Below are 20,697 nucleotides of genomic sequence, written 5' to 3'. Positions count from 1 at the left end.
CCTGAAGTCACATTTTGTGGTATTGTAGGTGCCCTATGCAAGCTTTAGGTGAGAAATTGTAATTTGTACATTTTTCTAGTAGCAATAAAAGGCAAATGAGTTGATGGTGCATGAGTTGCACAGAAGTGTGGCTTTTATTTTGCTTCAAGTGTCAATGTTGTAGATGTGCCAAAAGCAGCAGTTGCATTTTGATACCAGCTACAGGGATGAAAACAGTAGTAATGGTGAATGTGACATATTGATCCAACCTTTCTTGCATATTTCAAAATGGAAGGTCAGCGTGACCAGGATGTTCCTTTCCAAGTATTATTTTTTTTTATTTTTACTTAGTTTTCCTACTGGAAAGTAATACAACATGGAGAGGTGTAATGAAGTAATATTGCTTGAATATTGCTTTAACAATGCTAACTCACACTCACAGCAGAACAAAGCATTGAGTAGACAGTGATACTAACTCTGATGGTGTGCAAGAGTTTATTCATCGTTGGACAGCCCTGATCCACTCCTGCCTCTGGTTACAATGGGTTCTGACCATCACAGTGATGACTTGATATGTTCCTTGTACCCATCATTTGGAAACATTGCAGTCATTCTGTCTTGGATGACCTGCAGAAGACCCAACACAGAAGTGTTGCTAAAGTGTTGGACTTCCTCAAGGCAAATCTTCAAAATCCCTAGAGGTGGGTGGTTGAGCTGAGCCAAGATCCACTGAGGCTTCTGGGTTGCAGTGAATGAAATGCTGCTGAGATGCCTTTAAAATATGGCACCTGGAAATTGAAGCCCAGTGGGATCCAGCAGGGTTTCAGAACTTCCAGTCTGCCTGCCACTAATATTTGTCACTTTACCCATGCTTGAACATGTAATGAGCATGAGTACATATAATCAGATAGGAAAACCCACCTTGCCCCATCACGCCTTTCAGACCACCTCAATACAGCTTCAGAAATGAAAATTCCACCCAATGTTCATTTGCTTTAAAAGTTCTCCTTAATAAGTGGAAATTCTCTTTTAAAAAACATTAGATGGTTACTTAGTTCACATTAGTCAGTGCATTGAGTACAGGAGTTGGGACGTCATGTTGCAGCTGTACAGGATATTGGTTTAGGCCACTATTGAAATATTGTGTTCTGTTCTGGTCTCCCTGCTTTAGAGAAGATGTTGTTAAACTTGAAAAGGTTCAGAAAAGGGTTGAAGGGTTTGAGCTATAGGGAGAGGCTGATTCGGTTGGGTCTATTTTCCCTGGAGTGTCAGAGGCTTCTCTAAGGTGATCTTATTGAAGTTTATAAAATCATGACATAGGGTGAATAGCCAAGGTCTTTTCCCCAGGGTGGGGGAGTCCAAAACTAAAGGGCACAGGTTTAGGGTGGGAAGGGAAAAATTTAACAGGGACCCAAGGGGCAACTTTTTCTTAAAGAGGGTGGTGTGTTTATGCGACGAGCTGCCAAAGGAAGTGGTGGAGACTGGTATAATTGCAACATTTAAAGGTATATGAATAGGAAAGGTTTAGAGGAATATGGACCAAATGTTGGCAAGTGGGACTGGATTAATTTAGGATATCTAGCCAGCATGGACAAGTTAAACCAAAGGATCTATTTCTGTGCTATACATCTTTATGACTATGACTCTATAACTTGTAAATTGGTTGAAACATGGTAAGTATTAATCTTTGCTTGCTGCATTCTGGTCTGCAACACAAGTTTGGAATATCCTTCAGTATTATTAATAATTATTAATTCATATCTCCTTATTTGTCTGCACCACAGCAAGGGAATGATTAATTGGTAAAATGCAGTCACTTATTTTATTAAAGCTGCAATTTAAGCAGATGTTATTCCATCTAACTTGTTGACAATTTCAAATAATGGAATTATCATTTTGCAAGAAAAGTTGGAAAAGGTATGTTTTCATTTAAAAATTGCTAACACTGTACATAATTCATTAAAATTGCTACAAATTATATCAACATATGCCATTTTACAGTCCCATTATAACTAAAATTAATTACCTCTTGGTTAGCAGGGACATCAATTAAGTGCCATCTGCATAGCGTAGAGAATAGTACAGGTCACATTTAAAAATTGGGTTCAAGTGCCTTCAATCAAGAGACAGGCTACAAAAGAAGAAATAAAGAAATCAATTTCACATTTAAAGGTCTGCTTCTCTTCTCCATTCAACTCTTGCACCCTAATCTGTATTTTCTCTCTATCAGGACTGTTACAGCTGAGCGATAATGAATGCCAGAAGTAGTAAAAGCAGCTGACATTGTTTTCACCTTGTCAATCGGTTAATTCAAGCAGATCAGGTCAGCCTGTGATCTCAAATTAGTCATTTTGTTCGAAGAACTTTGGGTGTGCAATGCGCAATGAGTCATGTGATTAAAAAAAACCAAATGATTAAGGTTGAGGTTTCTGACTGCCCATTCCACAATGCAATATTCAGCCAGTAATTTGAAAGTATCATGCTAACTGGCATCCTTGCAACTCCCTGTGAGCTCAGCCACAAAGATGCTCTGTCCACAGCAGAATGCATCTTCAGAGCTCCATTTCCCAGCATCCAACTTTCAATAAAGTGCAGAAGAAGGTTTCATTTCTTGGTCAAAAATCAACAGAAGTTGCTTAAAACCCCTCTAAATATTTAACTTCAAGTCAAATTGCTGCTTTAGATCATCTGGTGCAAAATGAATCCCGTGTGAAATACCCCGATGCTGGTGATCTTGCACAGTGCTGAGCTTCACTACGTGCTGGATTTGAGATCTTGCTTTCATCTAGGCTAAACGTCTTTTCTGAGGAATCAATGAGATTACTCCAGATCTTGCAGTCATCAGTAAAGTGGAGGCAGGTGACGTTGGCTGCATTTAAAAGTACTTGTCTCTAATTTTTGCAGTCTGTAATAGGAACAAACTCTCCAGGCTGCAGTGTAACTCAGTAACCGAAGCTTCTGGAGAGGCCAGTTGTGAAGTGTAAAGCCGTGCCATACTAAAGCCACAAGTGGACGACATGCCCTATGAGGTTTATCATCAGTTCAATAACGATCTCTGAATTAATGCAAAACTTTTCTAACTGGCTTTTAATCATTTTCGATCTTTCATATACTTTTATGTTAATTGTAGTTCCCTCTTGGCTTCATCTGACACCCACCACTCACTCATCCACCAAACACACCCCTGGCACCCCCCACTTCCTGTCTCTTGCCAGTCCCTGGTTCTCTCTGACATTGGTGTGACTATGGAAGCAAGGTTCATATGAGCAAGGGATGGGGAGTGGATTATGGCAAGTTAAGAATATAACCTAACTAATACAGAATTTGAATGTTTACCAACAGCAATGAAAGCCAAGTGTAAACAGCTTGGTACATGCTATGGGGAAATGTGGAATGTCGAGAAACTGTTCTCTGCATTCCAAAAGCAAGCTACTTGAGGCAGCTGGAAACACAGAGAGTCTGACTGATCCTAAAGCATTCTAAGATGAAAGATAATGGTGAAGTGTTTCCAAATGAAAAGGTTTTCTTTAAATCTAGCATCTAGATAAACACTGAGGTCAGACCTCGCCATTGCTGAACAAGTAGGGAGTACCAGTCTTAGATACATTCTCCTCAAAATTGAGATGAGACAAAAACAATGATTTATAGTTAGATGGTAATTGTAGTCTTGGTACGGTGAACTTTTTTTATGAACCGGGCACCTATGGGACTAGGATTGCACCAGTTGATCAAATATTCCAGATAATGAAGATGAACACATAACAGACATGAACCCTGACCAAGCAAAGCTTCGAGTCATCAACATCCTTCAAAGAAATCTAGGTAAAAACATCAACATACCTCCTGAAATCAATGTTAAAAACACACAGTAAGTAATGGAAACATAATGGAGGGAATATACATGTCACTGTCATGCTTCACTTACAGAACAAACATTGCTGTACATTGCAGTATTTGAGGTGTATGATTTTGCCCATTGATAAGGTGCAGGTTTAAATAAACTTTGGTCACATTATTTTTACAAACACAATTTATTTCCAAGCAGATTTGTATAGCTAACATTTATTTCCAGAAGGATTTGCTGTTCTACATTTATTTGTCAATAAATTGACTATTTTAATTATTTTGTAATGTTGTAACCATTAACATAATGTAGCCTGGGATTTATTCATATGGTACATTATAAAATAATCATTATAAAATGTGTAGATTCAGACTTTATATCTTAGATTTCTAAATTTATCCTGGCTGTTTAAATGGGAAATTGTGTGTCTTGAGAGTAATTAGCTCAGAGGAGTTTTTGCTGCTTTACCAGAGTAAGTATGTACATTTTATTTTCAGATGCCTAAATATTCCTGACAGAGGGGCATATCATTTTATGTTTAGTAAGTAAAGCTGACTAAGCTCCTATAATGATTTTAAATCGCTTCTCATCAAGACTTCAAATTGACAATGTTTGTTTGAATAGTTTTATCTTGCTGCAAAGGTAAACACAGTAGAACTATTACAACCAGGAATACTGCGAGGGTTCACCATGAGGCCTCTCAAGAGAAGTCAGGGATTGGAAATGAATGGAGCTTTCTCACAGGTATGAAATTTTAGATGCTTACTCAGTAATTAATACGACAGTACCATTGTGCCCAAGGCTACTCTGGGAAAAGAGAGACATGCTGGTAGGGAAATTAGAAAGGTAGTAATAGTGGGTGAATCAATAGTTTGATGGATAGACAATCTAGTTTTCAGCCAAGATCGTGAGTCCTGTATGGTCTGTTGACTCCCAAGTGCAAAGGTTCAATATATAATGGAATGGTTAGATAAACCTCTGGAAAGGGAAGGTGAACAACCAGTGGTTGTGGCTCATGTGAGTACCAACAACTAGGGAGTGACAGCTTGAAGGACTTGCAGGATATTTCAGGAGTTAGGGAGTGGATTAAGATGCATGACTTCCAGAGTAGTAATCTCAAAAATATTATCTGTCCCACAAGCTTCACCATTTAGGCAAAGGCAGACCAAGGAGGTAAATACATGCTCAATAGTTTAGATTTTGGGGCCATTGGGATCACTTTTGGGAAAGGAGAGATCTGTTCAGAAGAACTGGGCTTCCCCTTAGTAGAAATAGAACTAATCTCCTGGCTGAGAGAGTGATTCATGTAGTGGGATGGATCTAAACTTGTGAGCATGGGGGTGGGTTAAAAAATGGGCCTAGTTTTAGAAGTAAAGAAGAGAGGAGAAGGAGAATGGAGAGAAAAAAAAGTGAGGGAAGGCTTGAGTATTAACAGTGAACAAATAAATAGTTGTCTTCTAATGAATAAGAAAGAGATAAATTGTATGTATCCAATGAACAGAGTATGATGAACAAAATTGGGGAACTCAAAGCAGGAGTTGCTCTTGAGGAATATTGCATTAACTGAAATGTGGCTCCAGCCAGAACACAACTGGATACTTAGCATCCTGAGTTAAAAGGCTTTAAATAAAAATGAGGTGGGTTAAAAAGGGAGGAAGCAGTCTTGGTCAAAGATGGTATCATAGCCCTTAAATGAGATGCCGTTCCTGAATTAGAATCTATACGTTGGAGATGAGAAACAAGAAGGGAGCTGTGATCTCGGTGGGTATGTATTACAGACTTCAAAACAGTGGGGAGGAAGTAAAGAGAACATTTGTAAGCAGATTATGGAAACCTGCAGGACAAATTGTGTTCTTTCAATTATCGTAGGGCAGACTGTGAGAAAGGTAGAGTGTGGAGTATGGGAGGGTGGAAATTCTTGCAATGTGTGCAGGAGATCTTTCTGGAACAGTGCTTTTCCAGTCCTACCAACAAGGGAGTTGTGCTGAATCTGATCCGAGGAAGTGAAGCAGGCCAAGTGTACAACATCGGCGTGAGGGAGCATTTGGGAAATAGCAATCACAACGTAATATGGTTCAATATTAAGTTGGAAAATGATAAAAATCAGTCATTGATTCAGATTCCAGACTGGAAAAGGACAGATTTTAGGCATCTAAAAGTTGAACTGGAGCAAGTTGATTGGAAGTGAATTTTGATCCTAAAATGACTTGTGGATAAAAAAAAGGGAGAATTTCAAAAGAATAATGAATAGGCTGCTAGCTTTATACACATCCTTGAGAAATAAATATTTGTTATACAAAGGGAGAGTACCCTGGACAACTAAGGAAATTAATGAGAAAATTAGGAAGAAAAAAGAGCCATATAATGCATATTGGAACAAAAATAGCAATAGAAACCAGGAGGAGTATTTCAAGTGCAGGAGAGAGGCTAAGGCTTGAATAAGGAAGACTAAAAGGAAGCATGAGGAAAGGATGACAGGCTGTGCTAAAACAAATAGTAAAATGTTCTTCAAACATATTAATGATAAAAGATTAGTGAAGGATAGTGTGCAACCCATTACGAACAAGCAGGTTAAGCTACTCACTGAAGGGAAGGGTATGGCAGAGGTACTAAATGAATATTTTTCTTCTATCTTTACCACATTGAAAAATAGTGACAGTGGTCATGTTGAAAATGTGGATTTTGAACAATTGAACTGTATAGTGAGAGATAAAGAAGAGATGCTAAAAACGCTGGCAACACTTCAGGTAGAAAAGTCACCAGGATCAGTTGGTATGCACCCTAGATTGCTGAGAGAAGTAAGGGAGAAACTCGCAGAGCCATTGACAGAAATTTTCCAATCCTCTCTGAGCACAGGATTATTCCTGGAAACTGGAGGTTTGCAAATGTGACACTGTTGTTTAAGAAAGGGTCAAAGGAGAACCCAGGAAACTACAGCACTGTCAGTTTGATATAATTTGTGGAAATTGATGAAGCCCATAATATAGAATAAGGTAATTATGCATTTAGAGAAGTATAATTAAATACTAGATAGTGAACATGGCTTTATTAAGGACAGGTCATTTCTGACCAATTTATTGATTTCTTCAACAAGTTGACACAGTGAGTGGATGAGGGTAGTGCTGTGCATGTTGAATATATGGAATTTCAGAAAACATTTGGTATGGTACTACATGGCAAGAGGATTAGCAAATTAGAAATGTTAGAGATTGATAGGTCCTTGGCAGCATGGATAGATAACAGAGAGAAGATATAGGTGGGCATTTTTTAGGTTGGCGGTAAGTGGACAATGGTACTTATAGGATCAGTGTTGAGACACTTTTTCTGATTTACGTAAACAATTTGGAGATGGCGTCAAGGGCAAAATCTCTAAATTTACAGATGATACTAATCTCGGGAAAAGAGGGAATTGTGAGGATGACACTGAGCGACATCAGAAGTACTTTGACAAGTTGGCACCTGGCTGATGAAATTCAATGCAGAGAAATGTGAGGTATTTTGGTGCAAGAGACATGGAGAGACAATACAGGCTCAATGGTATAACTTTGAGGGAAATACAGCAGCAGAGGGACCTCGCGGTTCATATGCGTAAGTCTCTGTAAGTGGCCAGGCAAGCTGAAACAGCTGTTAAGAAGACTTACAGGATCCTTGGATTTATAAATAGAGGCATAGAGTATAAAAGCAAGGAAATGATACGACACCTCTACAAGTCCTTAGTCAGACCACATTGTGTTCCGTTCTGCACATCTTATTTGAGGAAAAATGTTAAAGTTCTGGAGAGAGTGCAAAGGAGATTTACTGGGGGAATGGCGATGCAGGAGAGTTGTGAATTCCTATTGATATAAAGCCCTGCACTCCTGCTAGGAGCCACCTAAAATAATTGAAATGTGGAGGATAAGTACAGAGCAATCAACCGAAGGATTCCCAGCATCATTTACTTCCATGGATTCCATTCAGATGCAGAGCAAATTCCAGATGTGAGGGTAAATGAGTTGCCAAGCAATTATGGTGATGTCACTGATCTCATTAGCAACCAACTTTTCAATATTTACACTTTTGGAATGATAAGATCCAAGCAGTGAAAGAGATTATTCAGCCTATCGTGTTGTATATGGGTCAGAAAGGTTAACATCTGAAAGTGTCATTACTACCACTCAATATGAAATATCACACCAGGGCACATAGTCTGTTTGTGATAGTCACTTGAGAGATCCAGACACACTATTGCAATCAGCAATGCAGTAAACATCTACTTTACTTTACCCAACTTTGAAGATCTTTACTCGTTAGAAAATAGAGGGGAATGGATTCATCACAACAAACAATAACAAGCTGGCAGCACTGGGTACCACAGGGTGGCAATGGTGATAGCACTGGGTCTTCAACTTAATCCAACATGACGAAAACATAATGAACACAGAGCTCAGGAAGAAAAATATCATAGTAGAAATAAACAAAAGGAAACTCAGAGATGAGACAGAGGTGCAGAAGGAATCTCAACAGCTCTGAGCCAGAAGTGCAGGCTGCATAAAACAGTGGTCAATAAGATGGTCCCAAATCCAGTGTTGAGTGGGTGAGTTAATCAATGATCAAGATTGGGTGAGTGAAACCATGTAGTAGAGTGAAATACTCAACTAACTATTTTGGTCTCAGCTGATGGTATTACTTAACAAACCAGGTTTCATTGGCGGCAAGTTTTATTCTAGCAGTTTGTTTACCATGATGATCTGCCACTGAACATGTTCACAAAAGGCTGCCAATATACTTTGAACAAAAGAGTAACATTTTTGCACTATTCAAGAATTTGCTTTAATCCAAATAACAAAAATAAAGACTTAACCCATTTAACTTAACAACAACTTTACGTCTCTCAAACCTCAGTGGCAGGTCACCCTGTTTCCACTTTCATGCTCTTTGTTCAGTGGCACGGCTGTACTTGGTCTCTTTTGGGTAAATCCCTACATTGGATGTTTAATCAGTCTGCTCAAGACAGATTAAAGTTAAAATGGTGTGTACCATAACGACAGAAACAATCATCAGAGCATTGAAAGAGATTTTTACAAGTGGAATTCCAAACTAAGTTGTTTCTGTCCGTGGTCCATATTTCTTTATGTCATTGACTGAAACATATCAAAGTTCACAAAGTATCAGAACTATCAAAAGCCACTTTTGAAAATTAACAAAACTTTTTAAAAGGTGTCAGATCCGTTCTATTACAACACAAACCAGCACTTTCTGAATTATTAATGGGAAGAAAGCTCCAAACTCAACTTCATGTGTTACCTATGAACTTATTTCCAAGATTACATTTTCAAAGATTCCGAAACAAATAAAAAGCAATACGCCAGGAATTGTAATAAAATATATTCCACACGGATTTATTAAAGTTGCTGCAACTTCAAAATTTGAACACATGATCAAATCAGAGAAGGTAGGATTGCTCATAGCAGTGAAAACCAGCAAAGCTTTTGTATCATCCATGTGGCAGAAGGTACTATAAGATGACATTAAAGTAGTCTTATTATTATACATTAAAGACAATGACTAGTTACATATTGGGATCACTCAGATGTTGAACCTGAAATTTGAGAAAAACTGGAAATCTCAGACATTCAGGAAGACTATCCAAGTCAAGAGGAGAAAGTGAGGACTGCAGATGCTGGAGATTAGAGCTGAAAATGTGTTGCTGGAAAAGCGCAGCAGGTCAGGCAGCATCCAAGGAACAGGAGAATCGATGTTTTGGGTATAAGCCCTTCTTCAGGAAATGGCTTATCCAAGTCAAGAAGCATGCAGTTAGAACAAGAGAGACCACTATTCTTCTAGATATGAATAAACTATCTTTAGGGAGAGCTACAAAACCTCCAAGCTGACTAAATCTATGAAATCAGAGATTTGGGAGGAAAAAAGGTCATATCAGAGACAAGTCACTGGAGACATGTGAGGCATTCTTGTTACCAGTGAATAGTTTGCAGAAATGCACTTTGTTTCTTATTGTTGCATTACCCACTCAACTACAAGTTTTCCACTCTACTACAAGGTTTTTCTCAACCAATCCTTGATCATTGTTCAACTCATCCATTCAAAACTTGATTTGGGACCATTTTATAGACCACTACTTCATGCAGTCTTTACTAGTTAGACCAAAGATGTGAACGACTTTATTCATAGTAAATCACAGCCAATTGGCAGCTAATGGTTGAAACACATTGTGTCTGTGCTTGTCAGAAAATTTATATCTAGACTAATCCCACATTTATCAGCTTCAGTGCTTCCCCCATTGCTGCTTTAATAAAGGATCTATGGGGCTCAGTCTCCTGCCAAGACTATGTTCCATTTGACTTGTCAGTTTGCACGACATTCTGGTTCCTTGTCAGACCCACTTCTGGCTTGGACCAAAGCATGTTGCTCCTTTTAAATTGTGCAGTGATCGCCAAATTTGCTTTTGTCATTCTGCCCTGTAACCAATTTTGTCTGCCTTCTGGATCTTCATTGTAATGGTAACTCATTGTCCAACTGCAGGAAGAGATGCACAATATCGAGGCTTAGACTGACAAGTAGCAAGTAACATTGAACACCACACAGTGCCAGACAGTAACCATCTCCAAGAGAGAATATAACCACCCCCACTTAATATTCAATGACATATCATCACTGAAACTGCACTATCAACATGCTGGGAGTTTCCATTGATCGAAAGCTGTACTGAATTACCCCACATAAATACTGATGCTACAAGTGCAGGTCATGTACTATAGTCAAGTTTATGGATGACACAAAATTGAGTGTTAAGGATGGCACAAACAGTCTGTAGAAGGATATAGATAGTTTAAGGGAGTGGGCAATGGCTTGTTAGTTGGAATATATTGTGGAAAAATGTGCGATTATGTAGTTTGCCAGTAAAAATAGAGGAACTACATATTATTTAAATGGAAAAAGATCGCAGAGAGTAGCAGCACAGAGAGATTTGGGGATCCTTGTGCATGAATCACAAAAAAATGAACATCCAAATTCATTGGATAATAAGGAAGACAAATGGCTTATTGGCATTTATTTCAAAGGAAATGAAGAATACAAAATTTTAAAAGAATATAGTCAAATCATACATGGAATACATCGAGCTGTTTTGGGCCCCTTATTTAAGAAGGTTCACAAGGGGACAGAGTGTTTATCTTGTAACCTGGGGTTAAGTCGGGCCTGTATTCATTGCAGTTTTAAAGAATGAGAGGTGACCTTGTAAAAACATAAAATATTCTTAGTTTGACAGGGTAATTGTAGAGAGGCTGTTTCCTCTTGTGGAAGAGTTTAGGGCAAGGCAGCATCATCTCAGTTTAAGCCAGAAATAGGGAGGATTTCTTTTTCTGTCAGTGACTAGTGCTTTGGTGGAATTGTTTACCACAGACAGCTGTCAAGGCCAGGTCATTAAGAATATTCAAAGCTGAGATAGACATATTTTTAATCAGTAAATAAATCAATATGTACAGTGATTAGGTAGAAAGCAGAGTTGAGACTTATCAATCAGACATGATCTCATTGAACGGTGGAGCAGACTCAATGGGCTAATTGTCTCAATGGACTTCTGTTCCTACATTTTATGGTCTCATGAGCAGTATGTCCTCAAGTTGCATGAGGTCCAGGAGCTGCTTGTCACTTAGATACCCCAGTGTATTGTTTCCTGAGGACCAGGTAGTTCAGTGACTTTGAAAAGAGGAAAAGGCCCTGATTTTGACCACTTGTTTGCTAGACTATGTGAAATAACAGAAGTGGAGAAGGGACTTCACTTGAAAACTTGTTCATGTTGTGAGAGAGCTTTCCTTCTAGAGTCCTAATTTAGACTTTTGAAAACCTAGTCACCTTAAGTTTAAGTCCCATGGTTACTGACCTCTCTGCTAATGAATATAGGTCCTTGTTATCCATCTAAAGGGATCCTTCATAATTTAATGAACTTTAATTAAATCTCCTCTGATCCAAAAAAAACAACCACAACTTATTCAATCTTACCTGGCAAAATCTTCATAAATCTCCTCTATATCCAATCTAGTGCTATTACATCCTTCTTATAATGTGATTAGCAGAATTATATGTGGTGCTCTAGCTGTGATCCAGCAGGTGTTGAATACATTTCTAGCATAACCTCCATCTTTTCAACTGTGCCTCAGCTGACAGCACTCCACTTACTGTCTTAGTGACACTACAAAAGAGTTGTGGACTGACTTCAGGTTCATAGCATGGTTTGACAAGTGAAAATTGAATGGACATGATTTTTGCTAATTATATTGATACTTTCTTATTGCAGTGCTACTGCTAATTGAATAGAACAATTCTAACTAAAATGGTTAATGGCAGCAAACTGACTGAAACCAGTCAGGAAATCACAGCGGGACAGGAAGAGGTCATTTTATTATTAAACCCATGTACAACTTGGGAATATGCCTAACCAACCAACAGCTGAGCATGGACCCAAACAGTCCAGATCCAAAAGAAAACTGTGCATGGGCTCTCTCAAAGACTCTGTTCTGAATGTAAGCTGTTCAAAATGTTCCATCATGCAGCTCCAAGAAGGAAGGCAAACATAAGAAGACAGATGATACGTATTGAAGGGGAAAATTCCAGTGAACTAAGCAGAAATATTTAAGTTAAAGATCACACCTAAACATTCTGTTGTCATCTCAGATTGATTTCCTCTTGGATAACTGTATAACTCAAAACTGTTGTACTTAAAATTGTTAACAATTCAGGTGTAGGATTTAGTGTGAGATTATATCAATCATAATTTTCAGTCTCCAAATTTAAGAGGGACATAAAATTAACTATATTACCTTATCTTCCTTCCCAGCTACCCTCAGGGAATTGTAGACATACACTTCTGTATACTTCATGATCTATTTCTTTAAATTGCTTTGCCTTGTTTGCCTTCCTTGTGTGACCTCAAACTGCTCCAGACTGAACTCCACTTGCCACTGTCCCACCTTCCTGACCAGTTAATTGATATTTTCTTATGTTTATAGCTCTCTTCTTCACCACCAACCGCAGTCAATTTTTGCCTAATCTGCAGGTATAGTAGTTTGCACTGTTTCCTCATAGCACCAGGCATCTGGGTTTGATTCCAGCCTTGGGTGGAGTTTGGACATTCTCACTGTGTCTGCGTGGGTTTCCTCCGGTTTCCTCCCACAGTCCAAAGATGTGTAGGTTAAGTGGATTGGCCATGCTAAATTGCTCATAGTGTCCAGGGATATGCAGGCTAGGTGGATTAAGCCATGGCAAACGCAGGGTAACATAGATAGAGCGAGGCTGGTCCTGGGTTGGTGCAGGCTTGATGGGCCAAATGGCCGATTTCCACACTGTAAGGATTCCACGGTTCTATGAAATCTTAGCAATTCATTCATTCTAAGAAAATCAATGCACCTAGAACCAGGCCCACAGGAGATGCCATCCAGGAACAAAACTCTCATCAAGCATTACTGTTTGCTTCCTGCCAATGAGTTAGTTCTGGCTCCAACTGGCCACTTTGCCTTGGATCCCATGGGGGTTTTAAATTTTCTGACCAGATTGTCCTTAATAAAATCCATGTAATGAATTCATTCACTCATTTGTCCTCATAAAATTCAAATCAAATTAAACCAACAGCTCTCTTTAAATAAATCCATGTCGACTATCCTTAATTGCTCTGCACCTTTTCAATTGACAAATAGTAGCGTCACTCAGAAGTTTCTTTCAATATCCTGTCACCACAGAGGTTAGGCTGCCTGGCCTGTAATTGCTCTCTAACCCTTTCTCTCTTTTTAAATGAAATAGTACTCCATAAGGCCATAAGACGTAGGAGCAGAAATTAGACTATTCAGCCCATCAAGTCTACTCCGCCATTCAATCATGGCTGATAAGTTTCTCAACCCCATTCTCCTGCTTTATCTCCGTAACACTGATACTTAAGAACCTATCTATCTCAGTCTTAAATATATTCAACTACCTGGCCTCTACAGCGTTCTGTGGCAATGAATTCCATAGATTCACCACTCTTTGTTTGAAGACATGTCTCCTTACCTACATTCTAAAAGGCTTTACTCGAAGGTTATGCTGTTGGGTCCTAGTCTCTCCTACCAAAGGAAACATATTCCCAAAATCGCCTCTGTCCAAGCCATTCAGTATTCTGCATGTTTCAATTAGATTCCCTACCCCACCCCCCAATCCTTCTAAATTCCATTGAGCATAAACCCAGAGTCATCAAATGTTAAGGTTTTCATTCCTGGGACCATTCTCTCGAATCTCTTCTGAACATACTCCAAGGCCGGTACATCCTTCCTGAGATATGGTGCCCAAAATTGTGTATAATATTCCAAATGTGGTCTGACCAGAGCCTTATACAGCCTCAGAAGTATATCCCTGCTTTTATAATCAAGCCCCCTCAAAATATATGCCCTGATTACATTTGCCTTTCTAAATGCTGACTCAACCTGCAAGTTTACCTTGAGAGAATCCTGGACTAGAACTCCCAAGTCTCTAAGCACTTCAGCTTTCTGAATTTTTTACCCATTTAGAAAATAGCCCATGCATCTAACCTTCCTATTAAAGTGCATGACCTCACACTTCCCCACGCTGTCCTCCATCTACCATTTCTTTGCCCACTCTCCTGACCTGTCCAAATCCTTCTGCAGCCTCCCCACCTCCTCAATGCTATCTGTCCCTCTACCTATCTTTGCATTGTCTGCAAAGTTAGCCAGAATGCTCTCAGTTCCTTCATCTAGATCATTAATGTATAAAGTGAAAAGTTGTGGTTCCAACATGAAGCCTTGTCACTGGCTACCATCCTGAGAAGGACCCTTTTATACCCACTCTTTGCTTTCTTCCAGATAGTCAAGCTTCTTTCCATGCTAGCACCTTCATTCTAACACCATGGGCCCTTACATTATTCAGCAGCCTCCTGTGTGGCACCTTGTCAAAGGCCTTCTTTAAGTCCAGGTAGACAACATCCATTGGTTCTCCTTGGTCTAACCTGCGTGTAACTTCCTTAAAGACTTCTAGAAGATTTGTCAGTCTTGACCTCCCCTTGATGAGACCAGGCTGAGTTTGCCTTATTTTACCATATACTTCCAATTATTCAGAAATCTCATCTTTCATAATGGATTCCAGGATCTTACCCACGACCAAACTTAGCCTCATCAGTCTGTAATTTTATATCTTTTGCCTTACTCCATTTTTAACTAGGGGTATCCCTTTAACAATTTACCAGTCAGCTGGGACCCTCCCTGTTTCTCGCGATTCCTGAAAGAGCACTACTAACGCCTCCACTATCTCTTCAGCTATTTCCCTTAGAACTCTATCTAAGGTGTAGTCTATCTGGTCCAGGTGATTTATCCACCTTCAGGACGTTTACTTTTTTGAGCATTGGTGATGGCCACCATCCTCAGCTCTGCCCCCTCACTCTGTTGAATGTTTAGGATATTACTCATGTCTTCCACTGTGAAGACTGACTCAAAGTAATTATTCAGTTCCTGATCCATTTCTTTGCTCCTCATTACTATCTCTCCAGCATCATTTTCCAGCAGCCCAATATCCTCTTTTGCCTCTCTTTTGTTCTTTATATATCTAAAGAAACTCATGTAACCTTCCTTGATATTACTGGCTGGATTACCCTCATATTTAATCTTCTCCCTCCTTATTTCTTTTTTTGGTGCCTTCTGTTGGTCTTTGTAAGATTCCCAATCCTCTGGTTTCCCACTGCCCTTTGCCACATTAAATGCTTTCTCTTATGCTTTTATGGCTATCCCTGACTTCGCTGGTCATCCTCCCCGTACCATGCTTCTATTTCTGCGGGATGAATCGCTGCTGTGTCTCCCAAATTACTCGCAGAAACTCCTGTCAATGCTGTTCCACTGTCCTTCCTGCTAGGCTCTTCTCCCAGTCAATTCTACCCAGCTCCTCCCTCACGTCTCTGTAGTTGCTTTATTCAGCTATAATTCCATTACCTCTGATTCTATCTACTCCCTCTCAAAGTTGTTACAACACGGCGGTAAACCCGTCTGCTAATTAAACCAAATACACAGAAAAGCTCAACTCACCTCATAAGCTGTTAAAGTATGAGTGACAAAGAACTACCCAAGTTCAACTATTTAACAAATGTATCAAATTTATTCTTTAATGTGAAAAATTAATATTAAACAACTATAAGCTCTATTTCTCTGAAGATTTATTATCTACTTCCCACTCTATAACAATATACTGATCCAATAAAGCCTTTATTAAATTTATAACAATATAATTTTCAAAACCAGACAGTGACTTTTGTCTCCAGTGTCAATCTTCCTCTGTTTGTCGATCTCCCTGGATTGTCTTTGGTCTTCTGCTGCAAAGATGTTTCATATAAAAAAAGGTGCCTTTGATACAGAGTGTAGTGAATAGTAGTCTTTCAATGGCAGTTGGAGCTCTTTCTGGCCAACTGTCCAAAATGCCTGCTTTTTTTATATCCCCAAACATCAAATTGTGTAATTGATTCAATGTTGTCAAAATTCAAATTTGATTGGATTTTAGTATCTTGAGGCATAATTTAAACAAATTGGTTAAATTCGAACTGCTGTGAAAACAACTGAGGTATCTAGGTTACAACCAAATGTTACATCTTTCAATTTTTCAAGCACACTCTGTGGACTGTGAGTCAATCACATGACAGGTGCTTGCCAGCTTTCAGCTTTCACTGTCTCTTAAAGGTGCAGTACACCTTCAACTTCATAATAAATTGCAGAGTAAATTCAATCATACTCCTACAGTCTTCCAGCATTAGTGTAGCCAGAGTGGATTGGTCAGAACCTTTACTATTTATTTGTCTCTCTTAAAAACTATGGATAAAGTTCTTCTAGATCTGGTGACTTTTCTCCAGTACTTTCAAAAATGCTAAAGCCTGTAATATTTCCTGCCTCACCATGTTTATCTGATCCAATAATTTCTATGCCTCCTCAACGACAATGTTTACATCATCCCTCTTTTTTATGTACAACTTTCACAGATGTACCATTCTATCTGGATGCATCATGTTTGGTATGGCAGCTGCTCTGTCCAGGACTGTAACAAACTACAGAAAGTTGTGAACGCAGTGCGATCTGTCACACAAGCCAACCTTCCATCCATTGACTCCATCTACACTTTTCGTTGCATGGAAAAGCAGCCAATACCATCAAAGACCCTCCCACCCCAATTACAAAGGCTTAAACGCACGTATCAATGAGTCCAAGAACAGCTCCTTCCCTGCTGTTATCAACCTACTGAATGGGCCTCTCAAATTTCAAATCCAATGTTGATCTTGCTTTTGTCCCCCTCTTATGTAGCCATAACCCTGTATGCCTCATTCTGTTCAATCACCCTATGAACTGTATGTCCTTGTATGTTATGATCTGCCTGTACTGCACAGAAAACAAAACTTTTCACTGTATTTAGGTACATGTGACAACAGTAAATCAAATCAAAGTATTTGAGAAAAAAAAAATCCACATTTTCTGCCTCCTTACAAAGATTACTTTTTTGGTCTCTGTTTGGATCCCTCTTTTCATTCTCCTTTTACTCTTAATATATTTGTAAATCAACTTTTTTTTATTGATTTTACTTGCCTTTTTTGTTTTTATGCCTGGTCTTTGTTTTCCTAATTTCTCTTTAAATTTCACCCCTGTATATTTTTAGAGTATTCCTGTCACTCTGCAGTATTGAACTCTCAGTATCTTGCATAAGCCTGCTTAGTTTTTGCCTTTGACATCCTTAAGTGCCTAAATTTGGGAGTCCCATCCTTTATCTTTGTGGATATATCTGTTCTGAACCTTTTGATTTCCTCCTCAAATGTCTTCCACAGCTGGAGCTATTTCCAATTCACTTTCACCAAATCACATCTCAACTCATCAAGAGCAGCCTTTTCTACAATTTAAAACTCTTACTCTGGGTCTGACTTATCTGTAACTACACTAAATAAAAATGAATTAAAATAACTTGCACCACTGATAACCTTCTAACTGCCTGATGAGTTCCCTCGACTAGGTCCAAAACACTCCTTTATGTTGTTGTGTTTGTTATGCATTGACTAAAAATGTCTTCCTCCATGCACTTGAAGATTTTTGTGCCATTTACATGGTTACCCTGATTTTATGCTACCAGTTAATATTATTGTTGTTGCAATCACAAACAAATACAGGAAGTGCTGGAAAATCTCAGCAGGTCTGGCAGCAACCATAGAGAGAAATCAGAGTTTTGGGTCGAGTGGCCCTTCCTCAGTTTTGAGGGAGGATAACTTGACCTGAAACATTAACTCTGATTTCTGTCCACAGATGCTACCAGACCTTCTGAGCTTTCCCAGCAATGCCTGCTTTTGTTTCTGATTTACAGCATCCACAGTTCTTTCAGTTTTGGAGTTGCAATCCCCTGCTATCACAGTACAATTGTCTCTGCGCAGCTCAGCAATATTAATTAGATGACTTACAGTGTGGAAACAGGCCCTTCGGCCCAACAAGTCCACACCGACCCAGACCCATTCCCCTAAACCTAACATTACAGGCTATTTGGCATGGCCAATCCACCTAACCTGCACATTTTTGGATTGTGGGAGGAAACCGGAGCACCCAGAGAAAACCCACACAGACACGGGGAGAACGTACAAACTCCACACAGAGTCACCTGAGGCGGGAATTGAACCCGGGCCTCTGAGGCAGCAGTGCTAACCACTGTGCCACTGTGCCACCGTGCTGCCTAAATATTTGCTGTTCCGTCTGACTGTTTGGTGTTCTACAAAACACACTTCTGCTATTGTGGTTGCTTCCATTTTGTTCCTACTTTGAACATAAACTTTGGCCTCATTTAATCATGTTAAAAATCACACAACACCAAGTTATAGTTCAACAGATTTATTTGGAAGCACTAGCTTTTGGAGCACTGCTAATTCTGATGAAGCAGCAGTGCTCCAGAAGCTAGCACTTCCAAATAAACCTATTGGGCTATTACCTGGTGTTGTGTGATTTTTAACATTGTACACCCAGCCCAACACCAGCACGTCCACATCATTTGCTAATGCCACCGCTCCTCACAGCTATGATTGTTTTTTGTAATCAATGTTATTTACGCCTAATTATTTATATTGCCTCTCTATCCCATCTGAAAACCTTGCAGGGAAGAATGTTGGACCGTTGTCCTTGCCATTCTTTAATCCAAAGGCTTTCTTCCCTGATGAGCTGAATTATGGCTGCAGTTCATGCATTAAATTGCTCTACCTACTTATTGAGTGAAGTTGGTGAAACGGAATAAAGCATGATGGATTAGTCACCTATTGCAAATCTGATTGTGATCATGCAAAATGATAAGTTTTAGGGAGAAGTTTGGTTCTTAGTTGAATTTCTAACATATATATCATTCAGCATCTGTCAAACTTGACACATAAACAAATCTAGACACAGTAAACAACTAAACCAATTTTCAAGCAATTATAAGCCCTTTCACCAAACATCAATAACAACAAATAGAATAGAATCTATTATAAAGGACCAACTGAAGAAATAGCTGTATTGCAGATCTTAAAGGACAGATGTGTAGAGTTAAAAAAAGAAAATTCTTACCTAGAAAAAACTCCCTGTTCCTCTTTCTGAAGGTTAAAGATAATGAGGGTAGTAACACTGACTCCAATGTATATAATTCATTTTTAAAAGGGTCAATAACCAGAGGGCATGAATTTAGATAATTGACAAAAGTATTAGGATGGGTTGGAGTGTGGAATGAGGATAATTTTTATGTAGCAATTTACAATGAAAGTTTGAAGGAATTCAATAATAGATTCTGAAAGGGAATTGGATAAGTACTCAGCAAGGGAAAAGAAGTGCAGGTAGAGGAGGGGGATTAATTGGAAAGCACTTTCATGGAATCAGCATGGTCATTAAGTCATGGCATGCTGTGTTGGTCAGTGATTTTATAGGTTTCAGCAAGCTTTGCTGACAAAGAACCATGTGGAAGACTTTTAATTAAACTAAAAGCCAATGAAACTGAGAACATAATGTGAGATGTATGAAGAAACTGATAAAAATTAAAATGATCAAGAACAGGTAGAACTGTCAACTGTGAATTGAAGAATCATTGAGTTTTTTTTATTCACTCAAATGATGTGGGCATCAGTGGCTGGCCATTTATTGCCCAGCTCGAGGTGACCTTGAGAAGGTGGTGGTGAGCTTTGTTCTTGAACTTTGGCAGTCCATTTGATATACCCCCACTATCCAGGTAGGGAGGGTATTCCAGGAGTTTGACCCAGTGACCCAGAATGAACAGTGATATATTTCCATGTTAGGATAATGAAGACTGATATCATTGATGCTAGGGTCTTGTGTGTCTTGAAGTAAAATTGCCGGTGGTCAGGTTGACATGTTTCTGCTACCTATGTCCTTCTAGATGTTAATAGTCATAGGTTTGGATGATGCTGTCTGAGGAGCATTGGTGAATTTCTGTATGATGTAAACAGAACACACTGCTGCTACTGACTGTCATTGGTGGAGGAAGTGGATTTTTGTGGCTGTGTTGCCACTCAAATTGATTGCTTTGTCATGGATGGTGTCAAGCTCCTTCAGTGTTGTTGGAGCTGTACTCATTCAGGCAACTGCGGAGTATTCCATCACACCCCTGATTTGTGCCTTGTAGATGATGGACAGACTCTGGGGTATCAGAGGTGTTAATCACTGCTGAATCCCTGGCCTCTGACCTGCTTTTGTAACCATATTGAAATGGCTAGTCCAGTTCAGTTTCTGGTCAATGATAATCCCCAGGATGTGATAGTTGGGGATTCAATGGTAATGTCATTAAATGTCAAAGACAGATGGTTAAAACATTTTTTATTGGAGATGGTCATCACCTGGCACTTGTGTGGTACAAAT

Source organism: Chiloscyllium punctatum, chromosome 3, assembly GCF_047496795.1.
Source record: "Chiloscyllium punctatum isolate Juve2018m chromosome 3, sChiPun1.3, whole genome shotgun sequence".
Lineage (NCBI taxonomy): Eukaryota > Metazoa > Chordata > Chondrichthyes > Orectolobiformes > Hemiscylliidae > Chiloscyllium > Chiloscyllium punctatum.
The sequence above is the reverse complement of the archived record's forward strand: the minus strand, read 5'-3'. Positions refer to the sequence as shown.